Here is a 13,056-nt window from a genome sequence, read left to right on the forward strand (position 1 = left end):
ATGCATGCAAAAACATTTTGGTATGACTGAGAGATCACAGTTTTAATTTTATTCTAATGTGTGCTTTTGTTCTTTACTATTGTATCAGTTGTACAGTCTTTTTCACCTCCAATGTCTTCTTGTTAACATTTCAATCATGCTTCAATGTGTTTGGAAAAACATGGAAATTTTAAGCACTGGGATTTTTTGCATTACATTTGGTGGATTGTAAACCTGTTATAGGAGTGTATGCACCTAATTCTGTGTGAAATAAGAAATGAGAAGTACATCTTGTCTCCTCTTAACATCATCTAAAGATGAGGTATTTTAAGCAAAGCTCTGATCATTAATGTTAAGAGGGGTAAACCTGTCCTTCTCATTACCAGTCAGCAGGATGTGCCTACAGAGAAAATGAGACTCTGCAACTCCTCAAGGGCTTCAGAAAATAAAAGAAAAAATAAAAATTAATTGATACTAAACACCACAAATGCCCATATGATTGGAGAAAAACACCTCCAATAGGCTAAAATCAAAAATCTTGCCTTGAGGAAGGAAAGTATGCTCTGGTGCAGGGTGTTCTATACGAGTAGGTGTGGTTATTTACTTGGAGGGAATAAATAAATGTTTCCTGGAGACATTGTAGGGCTTTAATTTTCTCTAATACTTTGATGGTTGAGGGATTTGAAAAAAAATTACATAAACATGCACTAGTGCTTCAAAAACTTAAAACTTTAAACTGTATTTAAATAGCATGAATTTGCTCCTACCAGGTTGGGTTTGAAATAACTTTACATGATTAAGCTCACGTAACAAAGATAACTTTAATTTTTTCCCCATCTCAAAACTAACATCTGAATTTTAAAAACAGGATCTAAATTTTTTTAATGATTTTTGGTTTAGAAGTGGTAATTCAAGCCATGTGTTCATTTATAAATTGTAATTCCTCTGAACATTGCTGGGAAACGCTAGTTTAGGAGTGGTTTTCTTTTTTTTCTTGATAATATTGAAATAGGATCTTGATAAAATTGATATAGGTTACTTCTGTCTGAAGTAATAAAAAGTTTCTTTCTCTCAAAACCTTTCTTTCCTTCCAATCTTAGAAATATACACCTGTCAATATCAACTTATTTCTTAATCTTTTATGTGGCAAACCTAGGCCAAATAGTAATCTTCAAAAGGTTTGGATAATTTTGGGTCTAAGTGTTTCCAGCATGTTCCACCTGGGATATGTTGTGATTATTGGAGCAAAACTCATTTGTGTTGGAACACTGACATATTTTATTTAGCAGACTTTGATAGGAGCAATTTTAATGGCAGAAATCACAAAAGGTTAGCCAATTTCCCCTTCTTTCTGCAGTAAAAAGTTTTGTAGTAGAACAAATATGTTTTTCTAAGTGTTCTATACAATGTTACGCATGAAGGACTTTAGAATGGTTGCCAAACTGGTGTTAGTATTTTACAGGGAAGCCATTCTGTTTGTGAAAGGTATTGAATCAAGAGACAAAAAGAACAAAACTCTTAAATTACCCTTCATGTAAATGTGCACATTAGGAAACATTGCAAAACAAAGCTATTGTTTTTTGTGGCCCTTGCAAGAGCCACATGGATTTTGTGACTGATGTCAGAAACTGCCGTGATGCAGGAGTTCAGAAGTGGATAGACTCATAGCTGATGAGTAGCTTAATAAGCTCTATTATTTCAGAAATTAATTTACAATTAACGATACAACTATATGCACTCATATAGGAAATGGTATCTAGTATGCTTGTCACCTGGAAAGCTGTCTTGTTTTTGAATAAGTAGGTTGAATGCCAGGGGAAGAGGGGGGGAAAACTCCAAACACACCCAACTCCCAAACCTTTCTATATAATGCAGAATCTCAGCACATATCTCTGCCTTTGTTACATTCCAACAGTATATAAATAAGTACATATATATATATATGTAAATTCTGAAAAAACATCATGTTCTTAATTACTTCCACTGAGTTAGTTGTGAGTTTTTCAATAGGGAAACTAATCTATTCATTAAATTTCACTTACCCTTTCTTCCTCATCACAGGAAACTGTATAATTTTGCCTTTTTGATGTAAGATGAAGCATGATCAGCCTTACAAAGGAAAGCCAATAAACATTATGTGTTTGTTCCAAAACTTTTAGTAGAGTTGTTTCAGAATTCATAATTACTTTAGCCCTATTTCATTAGTTTTAGTTTTCTAGTGACCACATTTGCAAATTTTAAATGCTAGCATTTAACTAGCATTTAAGTCTGTGTTTTGTCTGTGACTTAGTGGCACATATCAATAGATATTTTCTTTTCTGTTTGTCTGTTATCATTAATGCCTCTGTGGAAGCTATGTTTTTAAAATGGAGTAGGGATGATTTTTGGAGATAGTGGAGATAATAGTGCTGCAGCAAACTTGTAGGAAAATTAAAATGGATGTGCCTTTGGTGTATAATGAACTTTTGGAGGCAGCAGCACCTGCATCTAACTGCAAACTTCTCTTCCAGACCTTTTCAAGCCCCAGATGCCACCTCAAATCACAGAATCATTTGAACAGGAAAAGACCTTTAAGATCAAGTCCAGCCACAAGTCTGGGACTGCCAAGTCCACCTCTAAACCATTGCCTGAGCACCATGGCCTACACATATTCCACCTGCAGGGAGGGTGGCTCAACACTTTCCTGGGCAGGCTATTGCAGTGCTTGACATCACAGCTAGTTATCATCTTCTGAGTCAAGAAAAAGATGTAAAAAACCAGCTGGTGATGGATGGTAGAGAAAGAGGTCATAGGCTGTCACATACTGATTTTGCCACTGATTTTGCTCCTTGCCCCTGGCAGAGGAGGGCAGTGGGGAGCTCAGGCCACCAATCCTGAACCCATGCTGCTGCTGCTGCTGCTGCTCTGCCAGAGCTTGCCCTATCTGATGGGGAGAAAGGGGGTATTGGTTTTTCTAATCTGTGATTATACAGGCTTTGCAATGGATCTGAACAGACTTCTGTAAAGTGTCTCCAGAGCCCACTAGTGAGTCACAGGGGAGAGTTCAATTGTACAAGGCTTAAATGAGTCCAGTGTTCCTCTGAGCTGGGGCATTTTGTCCCTGTATGACACATTCAATGAATCAACATCAGAGAGAGAAACACAACAAGGTAATAATTTCACACAAGCAGAGCTATAATTCAGTAATTATCTCTCACTATTCCTATTTTATCCTTTTAGCAAAATCAAATGAACAACCAAAAAAAGAACTTTCCCACAGGATTATATTTTTAAAAATGTTACTAAAATCTATTTGTCCTCTTAAAATGCAGAGTAAAACTGCAATACTTTCACCAACAGGAATATTTTACAACTCAGTTTCCTTGGATAGTTTCCTTCTTCTTTTTCTAATTGTGTCTGCACAGAAGCCAATCTATATGTAAGTGATGCTTATTTTGTTTTCTGAATCATAAAAATTCAAAGTTTGATAACAGAAATACTGTCCTATGTGGCAATGGAAACTGAGATTCAATATGAGGCATGCATAGAAATTACAGTAAACTGTGCATGCACAAGAACTCACCTAGTTATGTCTGAGAGTTACTGCCAAATTTTGGAGGTTAAAAAATTTCTGTGCTTTAAAAGACCCACTTTATGCTTATTGCATGTCCCAAATGCTCAATAAACTCTCAATAAAGGGGCAAATCTGTACAGAAATTACCATTGGACTCCAGGGACTTTTGCATTTGGCTCTCTGGTGAATTTTAAAATAATACTGGGTACACTACGTAAAGAGAGTTTGCATTTCTGTAAAAGTGAAGGACTGCTACAGAGAAATACATTTTCCTGATCTGAAAAAAGTAGAACTTTTGGTTTGTTTTGTTTCATTTGGTTTGGTTAGGGGTTTTTGTGTGTTTTTGTCTGCAGAAGTATGTAGAATTCATACAGATTTTCTATGTGAATGTCACTTTTTCCAGCTTAATTATTCATATCATTCTGGTAGCCACAGTGAGGGGATTTACTCTCCCATGCTAGGACTTTTCAGTCTGGTTAATGAGGAAGAGAAAATCAGACTAAATTATCTGAGCAATAAGAAGAAAGTATGTGTTTTGTTTGTGACATGTTGCCCTTGTGTTGTGTCTTGACAGCAACATACGTAGTGTGCTGAGTAGGAGCCCTATGCCAGCAGAAAATTTCTGGCAGTATAGGGACACAGCAAGGAGCAGAACAGTAGGATGGAATTTATCAGCTGCTGAGTTTGTGGTGGAAACTTTCAAGGATGAACTAGTGAGAGGGGACTTGCTTGATGAGAAACAAAAGGGAAAGTAAAATGTGTTTCAATGTCAAAGGCTAAATTGTAAAGCAGGTTTCTGATATAAACCAGAGGTTTAGATAAGGAGAAAAATCTTTGGAATGTACAGGATGGTGCAAATAGAGAAGAGGGAGGCAAGGGCAAGATCAGAGGTGTAGAATAAGCATGGAGGAGAGTGTAGCAGAGAGGTCAGAAAGTCTACTGGAGATTCTTAAGAGAAGGAGTAAAAGTTCTAATTTGATTTAAAAATGCCACAAAGGCTAAGGAGAGTGATTGATAAGGTGCAGCTTCTGGAATATAAAATATACACCACCTGACATGCTGGATGTACTTACTGGAAAGACTTAGAGAGATGAAGAGCAACAGTCAAGACAAGAGGACTTCAAGTCTGAAAGTGTTCCAGGAGATGGTTAAAGCAGACAATGGAAATGCAGGAATAAACTGTAGTAAGGTTTTAAGGATGATGATAGGCTTTCTCATAGCAAAAATCACATGAAGGAAAAGCATATGTTAGCTATGAAAGCCTCTCAAGATTTTCCTAATAATTGGGCTCTAAGAAGAGAGTCAGACCCTGAAATTCAGTGCCTTATCAAGGTGCCCAGCAAAGAAAAAGTCATAATAATATCTTGTGACTGACTAGCCCTCTAGTTTATCTGGTCAAATTGCATAAACAAGAACAAAGTTTAGTTGGGAAGGAGATACAACAGAGTAAAGCAGCTTAAAGAAGATAAAGCTCTATTGTTTCTGTAAGTTCCTGCCACTCCAAATAGACCTAGATTTAGATAGTTCATTCCCAAATGCAGTGCAAGGGGAACATAGTTTTAAATTTGAATCAGGTGAGGTATGGAGTCAGTAAAGGCTGGAGGAAAGCACAGCTGAATAAAACAGGGAAATGGTGAAAATAAAATCTGGAAGCCCAGTGACGCTGACCCAGTCTTCATTTTGGGATACATGGCTAGAACACTGTCTTAATCCTTCCTATATGCCCGTTATTCAAGCAGCTGAGGAGAGATCCCTCAGATGCACGATAGCTTATTCTACATGAACATAGGCAAACTTTAAACTTTTGCTATGTTAGATAACTCTGTCTCAGCTGTGGAGTTTGAGGTCTCCTTTTTCTTATCTTTCAAGTTTCATGCAGCATTGGAGCAGAACAAGAATTGAGATTTTCCCACAGGATATTTAATTTGTCCAGCCCCTTTTACTATTTCTCCCTAGTGTTTCAGTTGCTAAGAGGTTTTCCAGTCTCAGCAGCAATAGTAATTTGTGTTATCTTTTGCCTTGCATGTTAAAGAGAATCCTTTCTCTATGTATCTGGAGTAGGTGCTAAAAGGAAAAGCACACAGCTGTTTCTTCATTCACCATCTGAAATGAGATGACAAAAGGATCTAAGAATTATACAGTTATTTAAGAAAAATTTTGAGATTACTGGAATAAAATGGAACAGCTGCTCTCTGTGGAAGCCAGTAGCACTATGGCAGAAGTAGAATCAACTTCCTTTAAGCCATATGTCTCTAAATTAGGAACAGACCAAATAAAAGACTTAAATATTGGTGTGCTTTATGAAGATACTGCAATCCCTTAGTTTGGATTTTGTTTCTGATAAAGCAACCCAAAGCTCACTCCAGTACACAATCCCAGTAATCTTTGTGTGAGGAAAATCAGGCATGTCAGAATGAGACTCAAATGGGTAAAACACTGGATAAGTGGCGTTTTGAAGCTGAATATCCAGGAAGACGGCCAAATGTAGTTTGAAGACTCACACTTGATATTCCAGAGCAGATGGCTTACAAATACCTATATGGAAGCCCTTCATTCTGGTCTGGTGACCCAATCTGTAGCCTTCTTTTGAGAGCATGTCTGTGATGATTCATTAACAGGGGGCAAGGCTTAGCCCTTTTTTTTAAAGGATAGGTATTTGGTAGTACAGCTTGCTTCTTATATGCATTCAGAAAGTTTGATATTTAAAGAAAGAACTCATGGGTTCAAAGTTCTCTTTAATCCCTATATTCCTAGCTGTAGTCCTGAAGATTATCTTAACCACCAATTTAGAGGTTACAGTAGACAAGGTAGAGAGGTGCTTCTTTAAAACTGAAAGGAGTAGGAAATTTATTGTCAGACATCACAATGGTTGTCATGGTAGCTTCTTGGAGAAGCACCATTCTGCAGTGCCCATCAGGTGCAAGCACAGCAGAGGAGCTCTGCTGACTCAAACTCACTTTGCTGGGAGTGTATAATATTAAAAATTTAAGCTACAATGGTGAATAGAGATTGAAAAAAACAAGGTAATTTATGAGATGTTAGTTGGCATATGGTGTGCATCAAAAAAGAGCATTACAAAATAAGTGGAATACCAGCTTTGTGGTTAATACTGATGATACCAAGCAAGCAGCAGCTGAGCATGTAACAGCCACAGCTGGGTAATTCCAAAGAAGCACCTGCACTGTGCTGATACAAGGAGTCCAGGCAAATGAAATGCAGTCCATGTTTGCTGTACTGTGTATAATGTGTTGTCACTGTTTAGTCACATAAGCCATCATTCTGGTTACTGTAATTCACATAACATTTCTACTGATTCACATTATTGGAAATGTTACATTCTTTGGACAATACCATTTCTCTAAAAAATAAGGTCATCTAACAGACAAGTCAGTACTTGTATGACAAGAATGGACACTAAAAAAAGGACTAAGTTACCCGACGGTTTCAGAATTATTGTGTTGTGAATACTGGTGTAAGTGCTACATAATGCCAATGAGAAACACAGGTGCTTCAGTTTTTTGGGAAATAAATCTTGCTTTTGAACTGGAATAGCCACCTCCTTGATTAAAGTGATCACACACCAGCTATAAATTGTCTCTGACAGTTCAATTTAACATACAAGTCAGGTTTTTCAGGCAACACATTCTAATCAAGTTATAAAAATATAAACAGTTTAAAATATTTTGTAAGATTAATGAAAGAATATTTAATATAAAGAGTAGTGTGGTTAGAAGTAGGAACTTCTGGGCAGCAGAGCTATGGATTTTTTTTCCCTTAAATATTTTTTTCCCTGGAACCTACCATGGTTATTATCAAGTGGAAAAAACGAATAAAATAGCAGCAAGGAATGTGTTCAATATTGAAAGTCAACCTTTGTCATAGATAGATATAAAAGTATTAGAAGTGATATCTCGTTGCTAGGGGTTTCACCTGGAGGCACCCAGTGAAAAAGAATGCCGCTTATTGAAAATAATACATGAAAAAGTTACTTCTGTGAACTTTATATGTACACATGCACTGTCTACTTATTCAGTTGAGGAGATTGATGAATTGTGTTCTGGGGCTTGTCATCCATGGCCCGGATGGTACCGTCACTTGCACCAGGTGAGGAGCCAATTCAGGATCCTTCTCAATGAAGCAATCCATGGGTTGAAATGCGTTGTTTCGTAGTGTTTGTCATCCAAATTCATCAGAGGAGCAATGGTACAAAGTGCAGTTAGTTCTGCTTCTCTGTTTTTAATGAAGAAGATGAACAAATACTGCATATATAGCAGCATGGAGACTCCGTTTCCCTCGAGTCCTGGTGTTATCAGGACTCCTAAAACTTTTTTGTACAGAGAATTTATACAGGCTACAAAGGATTCTGCCAACCAAAAATCACCAAATAAGGTTTGAAAATCTTGAGGCTTATGTAACTATTTAGCTCTCTGATGAAGAGGACTAAAGTAATGATTACAGAGATGGAAGGATAATTTGCCTTACACAGAGCAGAAAACATTCAAGAGGGTCTCAATCAGACCAGCTAGTGTTGTTGTGAAGGATTGGCGCTGAGATGTTTCCACTTTCCCACCCTCATAATCTTTTTCTGTCAGCTTGTTTAGCTTATTTATTATTTTATTCATGATTGTTAATTACTCATTTTGATCTCGATTTTCTTCTCTAAGAACTTAGGCTAACACTTTTTTATTCTGATCTTGATTGTAATACAGTGGGACAGTGAGACTCTCACTTGAAGTCCCTGTCAACTGTTTGTTGAACTATTTTAAAGCATATTGTTAATTTGACACAAGCAAGAGGGAATAAATGGCAATACAGAGGCATTTTCATGTTCCAAGTTGTGCTCAAATATTGCAAGATGTCACTGAAGGTGTTGCACAGGGGATGTACCTTTTCTAGCTGCAATCTAAACAAGGTTGCTTATGTTTGTTACCAGATTAGTGATTAATGCATTAGCCTTAATGTTGTTCATCAGCAAGCTCTAAAGAAAATTTTAAAAATCATGGCCCAAGACTTGTGATTCTGACTATCTTGGCTTGTAGAAGATTCATAAGACATCTTGTGCCTCCACTGAGAGATGCAGCCAGACTGTCATTTTGAAGTACATTTTTTTTCCTCCAGTAAGAAAGCAAACATGGAAAAAAATTGTACTCAAGATCAGATTTTATTTTTGTTTCAGTTATCTATTGTCCACGAACAAAGCTGTGACTCCTGAACAAGGGGAAGCTGCCCAAAGATTAATTCATAATTCATCTAATTGAAACTTGCATGATAGATGTGATCAGAATACAGATCAGAAGTCGTGGGTTGTATGGGAGTTTTGACTGAAGACCTGAGATGAGGTTGAAAAGATCTGGCAGGGATCCAGGGAAGTGAACTAAGATACTCTGAGTCCTTGTTGGAGGGATGGATCCACGAATGTGTGTGAATTAAAGCACAATTGAAAAGAAGCTTAGTATGATATTTAGATTATAAAGGGTTTAGGAGCTTCATAAAATGTCTCTAGGGTTTTTCCCCCCTCTTGTTTTCTGACACATTAATGGAATTTTTTTACTGTCTCAATCATTTTACTCTTGCTGGAAGAAAAAAAAAATATTAATTCAAGAATCTTCCTGTGCTGTTAGTACATTTTTTTAAAATAAACCATGTTCCTTGGTTTCATTCTATGGTATATTCTGACCTGCACTGCTAGAATATAGTCTTATTGATTATAGTCATCTTACTACATCCTTTGTAAGGGCTAGAAGAATTTCTTACAGTGTGCCAAATTTTTAAATGCATTCATAAAGAAATGGAGCATTGAAAAGATTCCCCAAGAGTCATCTCATCCCACTTGTGCAAGCTCAGCAGATATTTTATGATTACTATTTCTCTAACCCGTTCCTAAAATTTTTCTGAGATTTGCTATATGAACCCATTCTTTCTACAATAAACAAATAAATGAAAACTGCAGTGTACCAAAAAAGCTGCCTTGTATTAGTGAGAATTTTTTCACTATAAATTTTTTAGTAGATATTTCAGCTTCAATAGCATGTTTAAGTTCCTTTAGTATTATTAGATAAAAATTGTATTCTGTCATCTTTGTTCACCATTAACAAGTGCTTTACTTCTATGTAATGAATTAATAAATGAAATTTATTAAATCCCTGGAGAAAGAAAGGAATTTTTAGCAGATATATAAGAAATCTCCTTGATCTCCTCAACAATGAATGACTTCCTAGATGACAGCAACTTCAAGCTGAAAAACTGACAACTATTCTCTATCCTTGAGAAGAAATACAAATCATTGCTTGCTCACAATTGTGGCCCTCAGAGCTTATCTATTTTGCACCAAAGTGACTTCACTGCACAGCAGCCAAGCTTAACAACCCCATTTTGGTGTGTGTAACAGCTGAACGCCACTGAGACAGTGTGTCTGTACCCCTAAACCTCACCTGTGCATGGCCCTTTGGGTGCACAAGTGCCCCAGGCTAAATTCTGTTTGAAGGTACCTCATGAGCACAGCTTGAGGTAGAACATGTGATGGGCTTCTTGGCTGGAGAGAAATTGCCTGATATTTCCTGAAATTACATTACATTGCAGTTGCTGGGGTTGATAATAAGCTCGACTTGGAGCTGAGCTCCTGCATCAAAGTTGTGCTAAATGACCAATATAATTTGTGTGCTGGAGTGGAACTGTAACAGTTCAGTGTTCTTATCATTCAAAATGGGTTACAGTTTTGTTTTAGATTTTGGATTGCGATCTAAGTATTCATTGCCTGTAGAAACCAGGGAAAATTCTTTCCTGCTGGCTTTGAGGCAGCACCAATGGATTTCTTTTCATTAAATTAAAATATCTAAGTAACAATCCAGAAATGCTCAATATTTTTAATAGGAATCAAAGGATTAGTAGAAAATGTGATTTTTGCAAAATAGAATAAAACAATCAAGCCTTATAACTTCTGATGGAAACTTAAACTTTTGGACACCTTTTTTCTCTTCTTAATACCGTTAAAGCATTCACTCTAAAGCAAGTGTTATAAGTATCTTGCTGCTGTCTCTCACAGAATCTTTCTGGACAAAATGTCCAACCCACAATTAACACATCAAGGAGCGGGTGAGCAACTGGCTTACGGATCGTGGACAAAGTGAGTGGGGTGACATCAGACTGGTGACCTGTCACTTGTGGGGTTCTACAGGCCTCCATTCCTCAGACCCTCTTGTGCTTTTCAACAGCTTCATAAATGACTTTGAGGCAGGACTGGAGGAGGTATTAAGCAAGTTCACAGACCATACAAAACTGGGAGGAGCTGCTGACTCCCTCCAGGGCAGAAGTCTCCCTGCAGAGACCTTGACAAATGGAAGGCTGGGCAACCACATAAAGTTCAACAAGGGAAAGTTCCAGATTCTGCACCTGGGATGGGCAACCCTGGGTGTGTATGGACAGACTGGGGAATGGGATGCTGGAAAGGAGTCCCAGGGAAAGGGACTTGTGGGTCCTGGTCAATGGCAAGTTGAACATGAATCAGCAGTGCCCTGGCAGCCAGGAGGGCCAACCCTGTCCTGGGGTACATCAGCCCAGCATCACCAGCCAGCCAAGGGAGGGGATTGTCCCACTCTGCTCTGCACTGGGGCAGCCTCACCTCCAGTGCTGGGGACAGGTTTGGGTGCCACAGTGTAAACAAGACATTGAACTATTAGAGAGTGTCCAAAGGAGGGCAGTGAGGATGGTGAAGGGCCTTGAGGGGAAGCTGCATAAAGAGTGGCTGAGGGCACTGGGTCTGTTCAGCTGGAGGAGACTGAGGGGAAGAGGAGGGGCAGACCATTGGGAAAGATGGGACAGGAAGGGCTTATGGATATAATTGCCTGGTAAGAAATACTGGAGATATAAAATCTGTGAGTGAAATAGAAATGAAGGCCAGCTTTGAGATGTAGGCATGGCAGGCAGGAAGATGGTGATTAACTGGAGATAAGTTGAAGGACAGAAAACAAAAGGACCCAAGAATGCAGCCTGTCTCCACCCTGCCAAGGCATCAAGGAAAAAGTAGATAAGAAGAGTAGTCTTTAGAGTTTAGAATATAGGATGATATGGTAATTTAGTAGTTCTCATAGGTTGCATGCAAAGTTTGTAGGTTTTGTATCTTTCGCTGGTTGGTCACTGTAAAATAGAATATTCAACACAAAAGGAGATATAATGTGTTGGAACTGAGCGCTCTCTTGCCTCTTCACCCCTTCTCTTTCCCACTCTCTCCCTCTGCATCTCCTACCTCCCTCTCTCCTACTGCCCTGACCCCGGCACTCTTCTTACCTCCCTTACCTCATGCCCCCCCCTCTCTCTCCCTCTCTCTTTAAGGGCTTCACTTTAGCCGAGGCTGGTGGCTGAAAGCAGGCTCTCTTCACCCACGACCCTTGCAATAAAACCACGTGTTTCTAGAATATCTCAGGTCTGCAGAGTTCCTTTGTCCCTGATGTCCACAGATACCCCTACAGCAGACACTGATCTCTTCTCTGTGGTGACCAATTATAGGACCCAAAGTAATGTCCTGAATTTGTGTCAGGGAAGATTTAGGCTCGCTATCAGGAAAAGGTTCTTCACCCAGAGGATGGCTGGGCATTGGAAGAGGCTCCCCAGGGCAGTGGTCACAGCACCAAGACTGACAGAGTTCAAGAAGCATTTGGACAATTCTCTCAGGCACAGGGTGTGACTCTTGGGGATGGTGCTGTGCAGAACATTGATGGACTCAGTGATACTTGTGGGCCCCTTCCAACTCAGCTTACTCTGTGATTCTGTGTTTCTGTGATTCTATGCCATCTAGACACAGAAGTGGCACTTTTTCAAATTCAAAATTTATTATCAAGATCTGTTCTTGTAAAATGATGTGTGTATAAAGCTTAAGGATTCACTTTGAGGCTTTGAAAAAATATTTTCTTATCCTTTCTCTGCAAGAGAACTTTTATCTTAGTTGCCATAAAAACCATATGAATAACTTGAATATAAATGTGTTAGCTATCTTTTTTCCTGAGGTAATTTATTTAATTTGAATGTAATTTGGTCAGTGTGAAATTCCAGCTTTTAAATGGTAATCTTATAATAAATTGATATGCCTAATAGCAAAAGAGTTTGGGTTTGGATTGTTTGGGGTTTTTTTTATATGATATTACTAGCTTTGTTTCTAAATTACAGGCCACTGATCAGTGAAATGATCCCTCGTCTCTGCAGTTACAGTCTTTTCAAGCAGCACTAATCTTGTTACTGCTTCTCACCACTCTGCAGAGGGAAATAATGGCTGGGGTAAGCTGGGAAAGAGGAGAGGCAGGACGAGACTGCAGAGCTTAGGAAGTGAGCACCGCAGTAGCAGCTGCTTGTACTTTTCTACAACCAGAGGATTGCTTGGGGGTTGTATTTCCAGAGGTATCCTGGAGTCAAGACTTTTCTGTGTTAGTCCTGGGGACGTGATGCACCTGTTGATGGGTTCTGAACATGAAGTTAAATGTAAAAAATTGTTCATGCTTCCCAGTTTTTAAGTTACAGTGGAAAAGACCAGTCTG

This window comes from Sylvia atricapilla, chromosome 3, assembly GCF_009819655.1.
Source record: "Sylvia atricapilla isolate bSylAtr1 chromosome 3, bSylAtr1.pri, whole genome shotgun sequence".
NCBI lineage: Eukaryota > Metazoa > Chordata > Aves > Passeriformes > Sylviidae > Sylvia > Sylvia atricapilla.